Here is a 16,537-nt window from a genome sequence, read left to right as displayed (position 1 = left end):
TAATTATTAATTAATAATTAATATAAATTTAAAATTTTACCAGGAAAATCATTTTTAAATCAATTTTTATTAAAAAATTCGACGAGAATTCAATTATTTTAATACAAAAATAAATAATTTATTTAATAATTAAATGTTTCTTAAAATTGAATTCTCATAAAGAATTTTGCCAACAAATTTTAAAATAGTTCAATTCCTTCAAGGAATTTTAATAAAAATTTAAGAATAATTACATTTTTCGAGGAATTCGATTAAATTGTATTAAAAATAATTGAAAATCTGTGTTGAGTTTTATTATTTATGAAAATAATTTAATTCCTAAAAATTGTTTTCATCATTTCAATTGACTTATTATTTTCTAGAATATTTTAACCAAAATTCTTCTTTAAATCAATTATTTTTAATAATTTTTAATAAAGTTCTTTGAGAATTTTCAAATCCATATTTTTACAATTCAATTACATATACGAAATTTCGATTATTCGAAAATTCTTCAATTAAATACATATATTTGAAAATAAAAACTTCAAATAATTTTAAGAAAATTCTAGTAAACTTAAAAAAAAATTTATTCTACAGAATTGTTAGTTAAAAGTATGAAAAACTCAAATTTTCTAAGATTTTAATTTGAAACCTTTTCAAAATCAATTATTTATAAAAATTCACGCTATAATGCTTTTGATATTCTATATTATTATCTAAAATTTTACCAGAAATTAATTTTTAAATCAATTTTTATTACAAAATTCTATGAGACAATTATTTAAATACAAAAAGAAATAATTTATTGAATAATTGAATGATTCTTAAAATTTATTTCTCATAAAGAATTTTGTCAACAAATTTTTAAATAACTCAGTTCTTTTGACGAATTTTAATAAAATTTTTAAGAATAATTTCAATTTTTCAAGGAATTCGATTAAAATTGTATTAAAAAATTTTTAAATAATTGAAATTCTGCCATGAGTTGTATTATTTATGAAAATAATTGAATGTTTGCGTAGAATTTTATAAAAATTTTACTGAAATAATTAAATCCTTTCGAAAAATTTTATTAAAATAGTAGATATTGAAAATCATTGAATTGAGGAAAATTTTTGAAAATAATTAAAATTTTGCCAAGAATTTTATTAAAATTTTTGAAAATAATTGTATCTCGGAGAAGAATTTTATTATGTATTTTTAAAGATAACTGAACATTTTTAGAATTTTTTTAACATAATTGAAAAATTGAAATTTTATAAAATTTAAAATTAAAACATTTTGAAGTTCATCTATTTACAAAAATTGTAAACGCAACTGTTTTAAAATTGAATTAATTTTGAAATATTAAGGTAAAAATATTCATTAAGTAATTTATAATTAATAATTTTATGATAGTTTTTCAAGAATTAAGTTATTTAAAAAGAAATTATTGTCAGTAATAGAAAAAATTCAAGGTTTTATATTAGAATTCGAGTAATTTCATAGTTTATGAGGCAAACAAAACAGACACCGAAATTCAAAATTTTCTTATGAATTCTGAAAATTTAATTTTTTCAGCACTTTTAATCAAAATCCCTGACTTTTTGCTGACCAATTCTATTTTCCATGACTTCCCTGACTTAAATTGTGGCAACCCTGCGATGAGATAAGTTTAATCCTTTAAATGAAAAATCTTAAAAATTTTCATTCTCATAGAATTTAGTAAAAAATTTTGATTCTAATGTGATTTTTAATTAAAAATTTCTGTTTGTAAAATATTTTGCACGTCATCGTCGTCGTCAAGTCGCACTAGGTTTGATATATTAAATATAAAAAAGAATCCACCTTTCGCAGATTCCTTCAAAAATTGTCCATTTTCCAAATGAGTCATCTCGATGAATATGATGTAAATTTTCCAAAAAATCCATTTTCTTTTATAAAGAAAAAATGCAAGGAAGGTGGATATATTTTATTCTCGATTGGTGCTGCCACCTGTAACACCTGTCTTTGGCAGGTGAAGGTTTTTCAGATAAACCAATATGTGTGTGTGTCCGTGAAGCCACAGGATCAACCAACCCGAGCAGTGAGTCGAGTTCGAGGAGTGAAACCGTTCTTCTTTCCAGCCTCAACTAGCTCAGTGTCTGTTAAACCTTCCGCGCACCTCAACTCACCTGGTGAACCTGCGCAAAAGATCATCATATATAGTAAAACTTAAGTGTTCCAGAAACTCTCTGGTGTCCTCTTAAATCAGCGGGTCGTCAATTTTTGAATTGTGCCGGTTTACTAAAGGAAAAAAAAGAAGAAGACGACGAAAAAGAAAAGAAAGTAAATACATACCATCTGAGACTCGTTTCCAAAGGACTTCAAACAGGAGTTTATAGTGTCCCAGAAAATAAGGATTGGCCACAAAAGTGCAAACTACGGAAGTCGATCCAGATTCTTCAGAGGGTATACGCCAAGAGTTACTGGAGATAAAGAAAAGGATGCTGAAGCAATGCAGGTAAAAAAAAGATCCACTATTCTCTTTAGATCCAATATTATATTGACTTTGCGGACTTGAAAGTTTTCTTCATTTTTCTTTTTTTTATGTAACTACACATATATATCTTATTTATTCTGGACCTGTGACGCAAGAGAAATATTTTCCCCTGCATTCTTTTTGAAAAAGAAATTCCAAATATTCTGGAAAAAAAATTCAACACAAATATTAATATTTTCTCTTTGATGATGTAAGCAGAAATTATTAAATTCGAATTAACGGATTTTTTATTTTAAATATTTGAAGGACATTTTATCTAAAATATTTTTTCTATCCGTTTATTAATACTATAAAAAGATATTTTTAAGTATTTAACTTGTAATAAACTATTTTAGAGTAAATTAAATTAAACAAAGGGGAATGGAGTACAAAAAGAGAAAAAATTAAAATTTATAAAGACTAATTAGATTAAAATTGAATTACACAAATAAAAAATAAACTAAAATGCAAAAAACTCAGATATTGCGATTTAAAATCGTACAAATGTTCTATTACGAAATTAAACAATAAAACAAAAGTAAAAATTAATAATTACCAAGAAAAATAATATAATCGTACAATTAAAATTAAATAAACAATTTGTAAAATTGAATATAGAATATATATTTAATTTTACAATTAATTAATAATTAATTAAATATATAATATTGTAGAATTAAACATATAATTAAAAAGTTAAATCACTAATCGGGTCTAATTAGAAAGAGTTAAAAGATAATTAGACACAATGGTGCTTTAAGACCTTTTGAGTCTTTCGCAATGGATCCGATTTCATTAAAAAAAAAAAAAAAAACCAGATCAAAACTATAATAATCAAAATTTATGAAAGTTGCTTTCAAACTCTTCAAATAATAAGCAATATTAAAGGGAAAATAGTGGGCGAATAAAATTAATAAATTATTATAAAAATAGGTAAATTTGTAATTTCATATTCGAGTTCCGCTATGCGCTCTGAAAAGGAAGAGGATTGGCCTTCGTTTAAATCGTTGGTTCATCCGTTATACCAATAATAAAAATAAAAAATAAAAGATTATTTTTATCAGGAAAATTTTTTTTTTTATAACTTTTCTCTTAACTTTCTCATGATTAGTATTTAAAATTATTCAATATTTTTCTCGATACCAATAATACAATGTTGTAAAATTGAGATAAAATTTTTTTTTCTCCTTTTTTTCGTAAACGAAGCACCTAGTAAATCTTGCGTGAAATTAGGATCGAAGAATGAACTATATATGTATATAATTTTATATTGGACTTCTGTGTCAGTTTCGTATTATTTTTCCCCATAATATCGAATTTTTAGAATTTATTTTAATAAAGTGTTTATTAGAACCAATAGGTATTTATTGGAATTTTTTAGAATAATTATTATTTTCTAATAAAGATATAAAATAATAATGTACTTGAAATAATTGGCTGTATACAATTTTATATACAACAAATTTTTTTTACAATTTTTATACAAAAAAATAATTCCGTTCGAATAAACGAAATATTTTTTATTAAAATAAAATTTTTTGATAGTATCTCAAAAATTATTGTTATAAAGATTTATATTAAAGAAGAAGAAATAAATTTCGTTCATTTAAACTTTAGGAACATATAAGATTCAAATTACCCATTATGTCTATTATTAACCCCTTCACAGTGTTTAACGTCTATAGAGGCCAAAATAATTCATGCCCCCAGTGTGTATGACCGCTATAGCGGCATCGAAAAAAAAGATATATAAAAGTTAACGAATATTGCTAAAAATGTCTACTCGGGGGCTTTCGGGGTCGCTGAATCCAAATCCGTTATTGAAAATTTTAAATTCAAAATGGCGGCTTCAAAATGGCGACCAAAATTTTTTTTAAGTTTACGAATTTGGCTGAAAATACTCATTCGGTTGTTTTTGAGGTCTCTAAATCCAAATATTTAGTCAAAAATTTAAAATTCAAAATGGCGGCTCCAAAATGGCGACCAAAAAAATTTAAAAGTTTACGGATTTGACTAAAAATGTTTATTTGAGGGTTTTTGGGGGCGCTGAATTCGAATATTTGGTTAAATTTTTTAAATTCAAAATGGTGGGTTCAAAATGGCGACCAAAAATTTTTTTAAGTTTACGAATTTGGCTGAAAATGCTTATTCGGGGGTTTTTGAGGTCTCTAAATCCAAATATTTAATCAAAAATTCAAAATTCAAAATGGCGGCTCCAAAATGGCGACCAAAAAAAATTTAAAGTTCTCAAATTAGTTCTTAAAACTTAAAGCAGAGGAATTAATATGTCCGATGTTTTAAAACATTGTGAAATACTCAAAATCGATCTATATTAAAAAATTTAATAATAGTAATTAAATTAAATAGTTCGTGACTCCGGATTCGACTAAGAGCGGTGTTTTAAATAGTTTGTGTAAATATATATAAATATAAAAATATAATATAATATATGTAAAATATATTATACATATATAAAAATATAAAAATATAAACCCCAAAAGACTCAAATAACTATTTATAACCACATTCGTAAACTTTTAAATTTTTAGTTGACATCTTGAAGTCGCCATTTCGAATTATAAAATTTTAACCCAATATTCTAATTCAGTGTCTCCAAAAACCCCCAAATGCTCATTTCTAGCCAAATCCAAAAACTTTAAAATTTTTTCGGTCGCCATTTTGAATTTTAAAACTTTAACCAGATATTCAAAATCAGCGACCCGAAAAACCCCCCAAATGAGCATTTTTAGTCAAATCAGAAAACTTTTAAATTTTTAAAGCCGCCATTTTGAAGCCGCCATTTTGAATTTTTTAATTTTAACCAAATATCCGAAATCAGCGACCCCAAAAACCCCCAAGTGAGTATTTTTAGTCAAATACAAAAACTTTTAAATTTTTAAGCCGCCATTTTGAATTTTTAAATTTTGATCAAATATTCGGATTCAGCAACCCCGAAAACATAAAACATAATAATATCAAGTAATAAAAAAAAAATTTTTTTTTGCACATTTGTGGCACGAAAAGCTTATTTTGACTACACTGCTAAGGGGTTAAATGAATATTTACGTGAATTTAATAATTTTTAATTGTAAATCAAATAAATTGTATTTGAACCAATAATTTCAGTATTTCGAGCAAATACTATTTAATTGACTTAAATAAAGATTATTCGCCATACATAAATATTTAAGGGCATTTGAACCATTATGACGTCACAATTTGTTCAAAGCATTTGTTCTAAAAATGTGACGTCATAATGTTTCAAATTCCCGTAATAATAGAAAAGTTCAAATTGAATCAAGTAAATTTTTTGTTTTTCATCTGAATTTTTGATTTATTAAAAAAATGTTTTTTAGATTAAAAAAATTATAATCGGTTCTTTGATAAGGACCTTCAGTTTCAGTACTTAAAGTAAATAATATTTAATTGACTTAAAAATTATTTCATACAAATAAATATTTATTTTATGAATAAACAAGTGATCGTTTATTTGAGTCAAATAATTTTTTTTCAGTGTATTTAGAAACATTTAAATATTCACTGAAAAAAAGTTTTATTTGATTCAACTAACCGATTATTTGTCTATTATCAAATAAATATTTACTTGAATTAAATAATTTTTATTTTAATCAAATAAATTATATTTGAATCAATCGAAAAAAATAAAATAATTTCAGTATTCAAACTAATATAAAAATTGACAGTAAACCAAATTAAGAATAAAAAATAAAAACAAATTTAAAATGAAAATATTGAAACACACAAGATTACAATTAATTATGAATTAGATAAGAATTTAAAAATGATGTAAAAATTCAATTATGACTCTATAATAAAATAAATCTTGAGAAAAGAATATAAATTCCTCTGAATAATTGCATATTGCTTAAGTTTTAATTTATAATATGAAGCGCTTTTATTTTTTTGGCAAGATTTTGGAGTCAGAATCTAAAATAATTACAAAAAAGATAAATAAATAAATCTGACAAATAAGGATAAGAACACTGAAAAAAAATTTTCAGTAAAATTTGAGTCCTAATTTTATTAATAATATAATTGAGTATTTTATTTAGATAATTAACTAAATAAAATACCTACATATTTAAGTCATTGAAAATCAATGACTTAAATAAACGATTAATTGAATCAAATAACTTTTATTTAAGTAGGAAATTTTTTCAAAAAAATTTTTTTTTTAAAACAATTTAATTATTATTATTGAATAAATTATTGTATAAAAAATTTGTTTACGTATTCTAATAATTAAATATTTAAATATTATGAAAAAATGTTTATATTTATTTATGTTTATATCAAAATATATTAAAGATTTTTTAAAAAGTATTTAGATAGGTATTGTATAAAAAAGTTGTTTAAATATTTAAATATTGTGAAAAAAAATTTAGATATTGTATGAAAAATGTTTTCAAATATTTAAATATTGTATAAAAAATGTCTCCTTTGAAATTATTATACTGGAATTAAGTGACCCAATTTCCACTGAATCTAATTTTAAATTATTTTAAAAATATGTTAAACATTAAAAATAAGAAATATTGAGTTCTTGAAAACGTGAGAATGTGAAGAATTCAAAACAAGAATGTTGAGATTTAGAAACGAGAAATATTATTTAAATATTTCTTATCGTATACATATATGTGATAGAAAAACCCGTTCGACCAGATAAATACGAATGAATTAATTGCACTTGCACTTTAGTAGGTTTTTGTGCTGATAAATGAAAATAAATTGTAAATAAACCTAACAATGACATAATTAACAATCAGAGGAAAAGTGATTTCTGTGAAGAAGAGACTACAATATAATAAATATAACTTCATTGTTAATTATTGCGTCAAGAATGACACAGATATTATTAATTGAAAATTTAATATATTTCGCTACTTAAATAGATTTCCACGAGGGAATTGTCTACACTGTGTGGTTTACTTTTGTCATTCTATATAATATATACGTATAGGTATAGAATGGCAAAAGCAGCAGGCAAAAGTTTTTGAAACAAAAGACGATGCCGATTATGACCCAGTTTTATACAGTCAATGGTCACGCGCGTCTATAAGAGAGAAAATTTTGTTATAATAATAATATATACATGTGTACATCTGCAAGAGAAGAAATGACTATGTGTATATATACTAGAAACGAGTTGCATCACGCGAATCAGAAGCGAACGAACCCGCAATCCTACCATTCGAACCGGTTATTCTGTTAAAAATTCAGATTCATTCTCACATCATCTTCGTTCGATAGGAGATTGTTTTTTTTTCTCTGAGAGGAAGAAAAATAGTTTTACTTGCCTCATTTCCCATAATATGAGTCATTCATTGAATTACATGTTAATCTAGTGTGTAATTATACTAAATTTGTATTGTAAATAAAAAAATACAAAAAAAATTCATTATTTGAGATTTTAAATCTCTTTCTGGACAATTAGGCCGAAAATAAATACTTCCTTTACGAGCAAACAATATATATAATTATATTTATTAATGACTTTTCTACCTTCTATTCACTGGGGCAAAAAATATATTAACAAATAAATATTGACTAGAATCAAATAATTTTTATTTAAATCAAATTAAATTGTATATTAACCAATAATTTGAGTATTTGAGGAAAATAACATATAATTGACTTAAATAAAAATTGTTCCATAAAAATAAATATTTATTTTTTTATAATGGACAAGTTGAACTTGAATTACATAAATTTATTTTTCAGTGTCAAAGAGAAAAAAATTTAGAGCAGGCAAATTTTTTTCTTTAATAAATTGAAGGAAATATTCTTTTAAATGGTACAATTTATTTGTGTGCCTGTTGTCAAATAAACATTTACTTAAAGCAAATAATTTTTAATGAAATCAAATCAGGATAAATTACATTTAAATCAATAATTGAGAATTCGGATCAAAAAATTGTTTTTAATTTTTTATAACTCGAAATTCTTGACCTATAATTAAAAATTGAATTTAGAATTTCAATTTCTTGTAAGCATTTTGTATTTATATAACAGATCAGAAAAGTGTTCCTTCAAAGTTATGATTTATATACTTTTAATTTTTGAATTATTGGATAATAATTTTTAACTTAAGAAAAAATTGTAACCAGTTCTTTTATATCAGGACCCTCAATTTATCATTGAACTTGAATCAAATAAATTTATTATTCAGTGCAAAGAGAACAAAAGTCAAAAGCAGGCAAATTTTTTTTTCATTTTAGTAAATTGATGGAATTTTTCATTTAAAGGATATAATTTATTTATTTAGCTGTTGTCAAACAAATATTTATTTGAAATAAGTCATTCTTATTTTAAATTAAATAAATTATATTTGAATCAATAACTGTGAGAATTCAGATCAAAAAACCGGTTATAATTTTTTATAACTCGAAATTCTTGACCTTTAATTAAAAATTGAATTTAGAATTTCAATTTCTTATGAGGATTTTGTATTTATATAAAAGATCAGAAAAGTGTTCCTTCAAAATTGTGATTTACATAAATACTTTTAATTTTTGATTTACTGCATGGATAATGATTTTTAACTTATAAGAAAAAATTGTAACCGGTTTTTTGAACAGGACCCTCAAGTTCAGAATTTGAAGAAAACTAACATTTAAATTATACTTTATTATTTTATTTATTATTTATATATTTATTATTATTTTTATTATTACTTTATTATTTATACTCTTTCATTTTTGATTTATTTGATGATTTCTATAGCTTAAAAAAATAATAACTGATTATAGAACCCTCAATTTCAGTATTTGAAGTAAATAATATTTAATTGCTTTAAATAATAATTATTTAAATTAAAATTATTTGATACAAATAAATATCTATTTGATAATAAACAAGTAATCGTTTATTTGAATCAAATAAAATTTTTTTTAGTGCTGAATATTCTTTTATAATACTTTTTTCTAAAAACTGCTTTTTAAAACAAAAATTCATCTCATCTGGTTCGCCTAGTATTTACATTTTTTTTTCTTGTCCTGAAATGATTTAAAAAAGGCATTTTTCATTGCTTGTTGTTTTTTATAAATAAATATTTTATTTTACTATAAATTAGTAAATAAGAAAATAAATAGATTAATAAATTAATAAATAAAATTAGAGAAATAATTAATAAATACTTTTAAATTTCCTTTCAATATTTTCGAAAACAAATTTTTAGAGACCATTATTTGATTCTAGTTTGCTTAGTAACCAAATTTAGAGATATTTTTTTTCTTGACCTGAAATGATTTAAAAAAGCATTTTTTATATAGTTTGATATTTTTAAATTAACTTTTTTTCAGCAAAAGCTGGTTATATAAAAAATATAAGAGATCGATATAATAACTTTTTAATATAAATTCCTTATAATCTTGGAATTTTCTCCCTTTTATAAAGAAATATTTTATTTTACTATTAAGTACTTTTAAATTTTCCTTTCAATATTTTCGAACAAATTTTTTTACGCTTCCTATACATTTCTATAAATTGTGATTTCATGTCGAGTGACCGAGGTGAAAAATGTGAATTTTACTTGAAAGGTCTATTTGATGTTTCTTTTTTTTTTGCTTTTTCACTGCGCTGTGTTAAGAATATTTTGTAACATTAGTTAGGTACGAAAGGTTTTTTCCAATATAAAGAGATTAATTAATTTTTTTTCACCGTTAATGAAAGAAATTTAGAAAGAAAATGATCTTGAAAAATGAAGGTCATAAATTGGATTTTTTTGTATTAAACAAAAGAGAAGAACGCTTTTTTTCGAAGACTGGAAATTTTTTCAAAATTCAATAATAAAAATGAATTTAAAGTTTTAAGATCTGCAACAATACAACGAGTATGAAATTACTTCAAAATTTTAAAAATCCAAGACCAAGTTTTTTCAGTCCCTCTAGAAAAAAGTCTTAAATTTCGTTAATAATTTTTCTTTTCCTCGAAAAATGTAATTCACTAAAATTATTAATTTTTCAAATTAAATGAACTATAATTTTTTGATATTAATACTACTACCTACAGATAAATATTTCACCAGAAAACCAAAAAATTAAAACACAAACTATTTTTTTCTGAATAAATAATTTAAAAATAGAAAAAGTATGAAGAATTTTTGAAGTTTTTTAACAAAAGTCTTTAATATGAAAAGAAGTAAAGAAAACTCAAGTTCGACAGTTTACTTCCTCCCACTAAAAATATTATTATTATTACTATTATTATTTTCATTATTACTATTCTTATTTTTACTATTTTTATTTTTAATATTACTATTATTACAGGGATCACAGTACCTTTTTTCTTTAATTATTAATATAAATGGAAAGGTGAATTATTTTCCAAAATAGGTGACAAAAACATGACAATAATATTTCATCAAAAAATTAAAGTAAAAAGTAAATTTTGGATAAATTGAATTATTTATAAAAATTAAGCTAATATGATTTTTCAGCATTTCTGAGCTTTTATTTATATTTTTTATATTGTAAATTCAACCATTTCTGGAATATACTACAATAAAAAAATTAATCGAAAGAGGAAAAAGAGTTCAAAGGGAAGAAATTGACAAAAAAGGTAAAATAGGTCACAAAATTTGAAGTTGGTGAAAAAAGGTGAATAGGTGACAAACTGTGATCCCGAATATTATTCATATGAATAATTATTAGTATTAATAATAATAATACAGGGCTCGAACCAGTGAAAGTATTTCAAAATACGGACTTTACGGACCAATTGCTGACAAAAATATAACCAGTCAGATCGATTTCTTCATGTTTTATAATAATTGAAGATAACCCAGTGATAAAATTATTATTTTCAAGAATTTTTAACTAAAATTCTTCTTAAAATCGATTATTTTTAATAATTTTTTAAACGTTCTTTGACAATTTTCATTTCCATTTATTTACAATATTCAATTTTACGAAATTTCAATTATTCGTAAATTCTTCAATTATATATATATATATATATAGGGTAAGTGCGGGTATAGTCGGACAGTACTAGTAGTCGGACACTTTCATGTTTTTTGGCAAATAAATAATAATGCATTGTGATATTTACTTAAAAAAATATACTGGACGAATGTGTAAAGTCTATATTTTATGAAATTAGTGTTATTTTACAAAATAATTAAACAATAAATATTTTATTTAATATTTTAAAAATCGTGGTGTCCGACTATAGATACAACCATTTTCGAGTAGCGCAATGAGTAGCACAAAGTTTTGCTAATAATTAATCATAAATTTTAAAACTTATACGATTTAAATATTATATTAATAACTTCTAGTATGGTTTAATTCCATTTTCCAGCCGATAGCAATTAAAAAATGATCTGTTTTACTTTATAAATCCAAAATATCTGACAGATGTCCGACTATAGAAACAAGGAAAAAAAGTGTCCGACTACTAAAGCATTCGTAATTTTTCATTAAAATGTTTATATTTTATTAAATACTCAAGTATTTGTAACAAATTTACATGATTTTTAATCCTGAAGAACTCATTTAATTGATAATGTGCTTATAAACACAGTAGATATTTGCTATTTCAAGAAAAAAAGCATAATATAAGATCGTATCCTTAAGTGTCCGACTACTAGTGCATTTACCCTATATATATATATATATATATATATATATATATATATATATATATATATATATATATATATATATATTAGAAAATAAAAACTCAAAATAATATAAAAAAAAATACGCGATTAAACTTTCTCAAAAAAAAATTAATCCCACAGAATTGTTAGTTAAAAATATGAAAAATTCAAATTTTCAAAGATTTTAATCTGAAACCTTTTCAAAATTCAATTATTTTTAAAAATGTATGCTCTAATGCTTTTAATATTTAATTATAATCTAAATTTTTAACTGAAATCCATTTTTAAATTAATTTTTATTAGAAAATTCAACCAGAATTCAATTATTTAAATACAAAAAAGAACAATTTATTGAATAATTGCATGTTTCTTAAAATTGAATTGTCATAAAGAATTGTATCAATAAATTTTTAAATAATTGAATTCTTTTGACGAATTTTAATAAAAATTTTAAGAATAATTACATTTTTCGAGGAATTCAATTGAAATTGTATTAAAAATAATTGAAATTCTGCAATGAGTTTTATTATTTATAAAAATAATTGAATCTCTAAGAAGAATTTTATTATTTACGAAAATATTTGAATCCCTGTGAAAATTTTATTACTTATGAAAATAATTGAATGATTGCGAAGAGATTTATAAAAAAATTTGTAAATAATGAAATTTTTATTATTTTTTGAAAATAATTTTATTGAATTTCTATAATCATTTGTAATTTCTCTAAAATACAATTTACGGACTTTACGGATCTTTTTTCAAAAAACGGACTTTTACGGGATTTACGGACCTAGTTCGAGCCCTGTAATAATAATAATAATTAATTAATAATAAATTTGAATTAAAAACTCTTTCTATAGTTATTTTTAATTTGTTGAAGAGCCCCGTTTGTTTTAAAACCATGAAACCATGAAAGCAATATCGATATAAAATATTCATGGAGATTCTCGAAGAAACTGTAATTTTTTTTATTTGAAACAATAATGGCGCATTGTTTGTTGTTTCATGATAACGAAAGAATGAATATTAATTCTGAGAATTATTATTTATATTTTACTGGAAAGTATCACAGACATGAGAGTCCGTCTTTTATAGAATATTATATGTGGTTTGTTGAGTTTAATTTTTCGCAGGAATGTCATGGAACGGAGGTCGAATGGAAGAATGTTGTACAACATACATAGTAAACTTGCATGTCAAGAAAGAGAAAATCTGGTGCTCGCAGTCTGATACTTTTCAAGTATGTATATACATGTATATAAACCAACAGTGAGATGAAGTCTATGGAGAGTCTTTTAAAGATCGTTTTGCGACGGTCAAAGCATCAAAACAGATTTCTTTTTGTAGTGTGTCTATATAGATGTATATATACCCGCACACAACAGCACTCGGTTTTCTTCATCTTCTTTTCCTGATTCACGGTTCACAGACTCAAAGACCGACATTGTGTTCATTTGCCACATCTCGCAATCGAAAAAAGAAATAAATAAATTAACAAGAAAAAAAGACTTAAAGTCTTAAAGTTTTTGCTTATAAATCATGAAATCATGTTTTTTTTGTGTCTCTCAGCAATGAATTGCGTTATTCTCGATAAAAAATTAAATATTTAAATTAATTTCCAATGCGAAGGGGACCGAAATGATATACATTAAAAGAAAATTGTTCTCAATGAAATAAAATTTCCGGTTTATCAAGACTTTAATTTAGGAGCTCAAAGAAACCATTAATCAAAAAAGGGAACGTTTTTGAAAAGTGAATTAATTAATTTGGCGCATTATGTTAGCTAGACATTTGGTGATTATTTTTTATTAGAGAATGAGAGAGGACATTTGGGCTGTTACAAGCCAAATGTTCACTTTTTGTTTTTTATAGGCCCTTTACATTCGACACCTGTCTGCATGTTTCCATGCGTCGTTGAACAGAGGAAGTCGTGAGAATTGCAGAAATATACTAATTTCAGTGCTCACCCCGTGTTCTCTACTTTTCCTTCAACTTCCGGTATCTGTAGTTGTATAAATCACAGGAGGAATAATTCGCCACATTCCAGACTTTATATATAAATCCAACGAATATACTTCTTTTCTGCAAAAAAAAAAAAAAATTCAATTTAACATGAATAATCAAGAAAAAAGAATCTCTCTTCATCAACTTCATGACGGGAAGCTAAATGCAAAATTTTAAATTAATTTCATTCTAATTATTTAATTTATAATTAAGTAGCTATAGAGAAGAATTTCGGCAAACAGTTTTTTTTAAATAGTTCCAGAAAAATCTATCAATAATTAACAATAAGCAAAAATAAAAGAATAAACGAAAATAAGAAACAATAATAAACGAAATCATTATTCAACATTTGTCGGTAATAAGCAAAATGTAACAAACTAAAAATTTTAACTAATAAAAAACAAAAAATTGAAATCTAACAAATTAATAATTCAATTATTTATTTATTTATTTTTTATTTATTGTTTATAATAAAATCCTTCGCAACAATTCAATTATTTTCATAAATAATAAAATTCTTCACAGGATTTCAATTATTTAAAAAAATTAATACAATTTGTTGCAAGAATTCAATCATTTTCATAAATAATAAAATACTTCACAGGATTTCAATTATTTAAAAAAAAAATGTAATAAAAATTCGTTGCGAGAATTTCGATTATTTGAAAATTCATCAATTAAATATTTTAAAATTAAAAATAACTTAAAATAATTTCAAAAAAAAAGTTCAAATAAACTTTTTCAAAAAAATTATTTCTACAGAATTATTAGTGTTAAAAGTATGAAAAATTCAAATTTCCAAATATTTTGAGACCTTTTCAAAATTCAATAATTATTTCTCAAAATTCACGCTTTTATGCTTTTAATATTCAATATTATAATCTAAAATTTTAACTAAAATTAATTTCTAAATCAAGTTTTATTAAAAAATTATACGAGAATTAAATTATTACATATAAATACAAATTTAAATACAAAAATAAATAATTTATTAAATAATTGAATGTTTCTAAAATTGAATTCTCGTAAAGAATTTTATATCAACAAATTTTTAAATAATTGAAGTTTATCGACGAATTTTAATAAAAATAGAATTGAAATTATAATCAAACAAAATTTAACATATTCGACAGAATTACTAATTAAAAGTATTAAAAATTCAGATTTGCAAAGATTTTCATTTAAAAGCATTTTAAAAATTCAATTATTTTTGTAGTTTTTACTAAAATTCTTCTCTAAATCAATTATTTTTAATTAATTAAATAAATATATTAAAAAATTCAACTAATTTGAAAAGAATTTTATTTAGAAATTTTAAAAAACTAATATTTTAAAAATTTCTAATTAAATTCATTCTAAATTCAAATTTTCTAACTAAAAATTTCAAATTGAATCCTTTTGAAATTCAATTATTTATGAAAATTATAAACGCATTCTTAGAAAATTCAATTATTTTTGAAATTTTTAAATTCATTAAATAATTTATAAGTAATATCGATTTGATAGTTCTTCAAGAATTAAACTGTTTAAAATAAATTATTGTCAAAAAAAGGAAAAATTTAAGGTTTTGTATGTATGCATTAAAATTCTTGTCAATTTTAAAGTTTTAAGGCAAACAAAAAAGACACGAAAATTCAGAATTTTATTATAAATTCTATAAAAATTTAATTTTTTTCCAACTCTTAATAAAATTCTCTGACTTTTCCCTAAAATTTTAACTAACAAAAAACAAAAAAAAAAAAAAAAAACAAACAAAATCTAACAAAAATTAATAATAAACGAAATGAATAATTCAACATTTGTCGGTAACGATAAACATTCTCTTCAGTTATGAAATAAAACTAAAAGCATTTATTTACTAATTAACTTAATACTATTGTTTATTATTCAAACAAGTTCATTAATTGAAGAATTAATTATAAAATAAATAATTAAAGAGATAAAATTACAGAGATTAAATAATTGGAAATTCAATCACCAATATTATGTACTAATTGGAGACTAATTTATTTTGTACAACTGATGTTGGAAAAAGTTAAATATGTTAAGGTTTTGAATTCTTTTTTTTCAATTTATAGAAATGCTTCAATCAATTTTTATCGTGAAAAACTAGTGACGACTTTTCATTGTAACAATTAAAGTCGATTTTTTCGTTCTCCCTTTAATGTTAGTTATTAAAAAAAATATTTTAATTGCCTTCGTGAGCGCGAGAAAACAAAACCCTTGTATATGTATATACAACGCACATGGAGAATTTAAAAGTAAAATAAGGAATGGTAGAGTTGAAAGTAGCATCTGGCAATTTTAATGAGACAAGAGGCGTTAAAATCTGACAAATAATTAAAATTGCACTTGAATAAAGTGACTCTTCGCTTTAAGTTGAAACTTTACTCAAACGAGAGATTTAATTAGAAATTTAATACTGTCAA

General features: G+C 22.8%; 1 long non-coding RNA gene across 1 annotated transcript in view; it reads right to left on the bottom strand.

Moving 5' to 3' along the window:
• Nucleotides 1-2,476: 2,476 nt before the first annotated feature.
• Nucleotides 2,477-16,537, bottom strand: part of LOC122504173 — a 40,154-nt gene continuing 26,093 nt past the window's right edge. Inside the window, exons 2-3 of the long non-coding RNA XR_006301811.1 lie at nucleotides 14,072-14,186; nucleotides 2,477-2,646 (exon numbers count right to left, since the gene is read on the bottom strand). This is a non-coding gene — a long non-coding RNA (uncharacterized LOC122504173). The remainder of the gene's footprint in view (nucleotides 2,647-14,071; nucleotides 14,187-16,537) is intronic.

Source organism: Leptopilina heterotoma, unplaced genomic scaffold (genome assembly GCF_015476425.1).
Source record: "Leptopilina heterotoma isolate Lh14 unplaced genomic scaffold, ASM1547642v1 Lhet_11, whole genome shotgun sequence".
Classification (NCBI taxonomy): domain Eukaryota; kingdom Metazoa; phylum Arthropoda; class Insecta; order Hymenoptera; family Figitidae; genus Leptopilina; species Leptopilina heterotoma.
Note: the sequence above shows the minus strand (reverse complement) of the source record. Positions and strands in the feature narration are given on the sequence as shown.